A 1,998-nucleotide genomic window follows, 5' to 3' on the forward strand; every position below is an offset into this window, starting at 1 on the left:
CTCTTGGGGTAATTGTTACTGGGTGAGGTGACAGCTCACTGTAGCTTTGGTTTGCGTTTCTCTAATGATTTGTGGTGTTAAGCATCTTCTCACGTGCTACTCAGCCATTTGAATACCTTCTGTGGGGAATATCTATTCAAGTGCTTTGCTTACCATTCGGTGCAGCTCATTTAAAAAATTATCATTTTTGTCTATTTAGGCATGTGATTAAGATTTGAAGAAAGAGTTCCAGCGGTTGAAAAGGGAGAAAAATTTAAAGTAATTAATCTGTTCCATTTTACATGCCAAAGTCCTCCAGCTGAGCTCAGAACGACCTTTGAGAGTTCTGCGTTGCCTTCTCCACATGTGCTTTTCAATCATCAAAGCTAATTTTTTTCTGTAGTGGTGATATGCACAGGGGCATTTTTTTTTTTCCAGCTAAGTCACTGTGCTTGGCAATGTGTCCACAGATTATAATTCCAGACCACTTTTCTGGAGACATAAGTATCTAGGATGCAGTGTGCAAACTAAAGAAAAGGAGAGGAAACAAATATGGCCTAAATTCATCTCAAAGCTTCATTTTGACCGGAAGAGTCTCTCTGATGATAAGGTGTCCCTAACTTTCACTTTGCTAAGGAAATAGGCTCAAGTTCTGAGATGAATGGGCTTAAGAGAAAACAGATATAGGGAAAAGAGCTGTATGTCTTCTGTTTAATCCATCACCTGCTTTCCTTAAGCTCTCTTTTGTCTCATGCTAGCATATCCTGTCGTTGCGTTGAGCCAATCCAGCTGGATTCCTGAGTTATTGGTACCGGGAGCTCATTCAAGTCTCTGAAGGATGCCTATCTTTGAAATTCAGGAAGGAACATAAAGAAAATCCCAGCCTGGTTTCATGTCACTGCCCTTGCCTGAGTTCTCTCCTAGTCCACAGCCGGCCACTTTCCATGAATCCTGACCTGGTCCACCTTGTGCCAAAGCATGATGTTTGGCTACTCAAGGCCTTGGGTACCAGCTGAATGTCCAAATACACTCTGAATGATCTAGTTTGTCTAGGAGTTTTCCAGTGTCAATTATTAATGATTCAGGAAGTACATACAGGGTTGATATAGAGTATTCTAATTCATGGACTTGCTTAGTCCAACAAGTCTGATGTTATAAATCCTTCCTCTGATAAATTTTCTTTTCTTTCTTTTTTTGTTTGTTTGTATGTTTTAGTGTTACTGAGTATCAAATCAGGATCTTGATGCTTGCCAGGCAAGCACTTATTCCACTGAGCTATCTCCCCACCCCCTGATGAACTTTCTGTTTTACTTTCATAGGGTAGTTCTACCTAAGTACCACTGACTGAGTGGCTTAAACAACTGGAAGTTATTTCTTCCATTTCTCGAGGCTGGAAGTCTGTGATTTAGAAATTGGCAGGGCCAAGCTTCCTCTGAAGGCTCTAGGGAAGAATATTCCAGGCTTCTCTCTGGCTTCTGCTAGGAAGTTGGTGGCAGCATTAAGTTAACTTGAGTCTTCAAATGACACTCTCCCTTGGGTGAGCTTTTCTGTGTGTCCACAGTAGGTATCCCCAAGGCAGCAATCGTATTAGGTTATTCTGGTGATCTCATTTTAACCTGGTTACCCCTACAGGGTCCTTTTCTCCAAATGAGGTCCTCCTCAGAGGCACTGGGTTAGAACTCCAGTACATGTTTTTATTTGCAGAGGAATAAAAAAGACTGCAGTCTAATCCATAACACATTCCTGTAGCTTGAACTCAGAGAATATTGGTCTGGACTTAGAAAGGTCAAACTCAGGCTTTTTATTACCTTCTCTGGGTTTCAAATGTTCCCCTATAAAAGGCAAAATGAAGTTGAGAGTGTCTTCTACCTCTAAAATCTCCCAAGTTTAAGGTTGTTCATCTCCCTCAGCTAAACTTCTTGCCTCTGTATTCAAGAGTCTTTCCATAATGGATGAAGTATTTGAAAACATTTGAAACCTGTGGCCTAGCTAGCACAAAGGTCCTTGCAAACCCCAAAG

This window comes from Octodon degus, unplaced genomic scaffold (assembly GCF_000260255.1).
Source record: "Octodon degus isolate 3935 unplaced genomic scaffold, OctDeg1.0 scaffold00019, whole genome shotgun sequence".
Taxonomy (NCBI): domain Eukaryota; kingdom Metazoa; phylum Chordata; class Mammalia; order Rodentia; family Octodontidae; genus Octodon; species Octodon degus.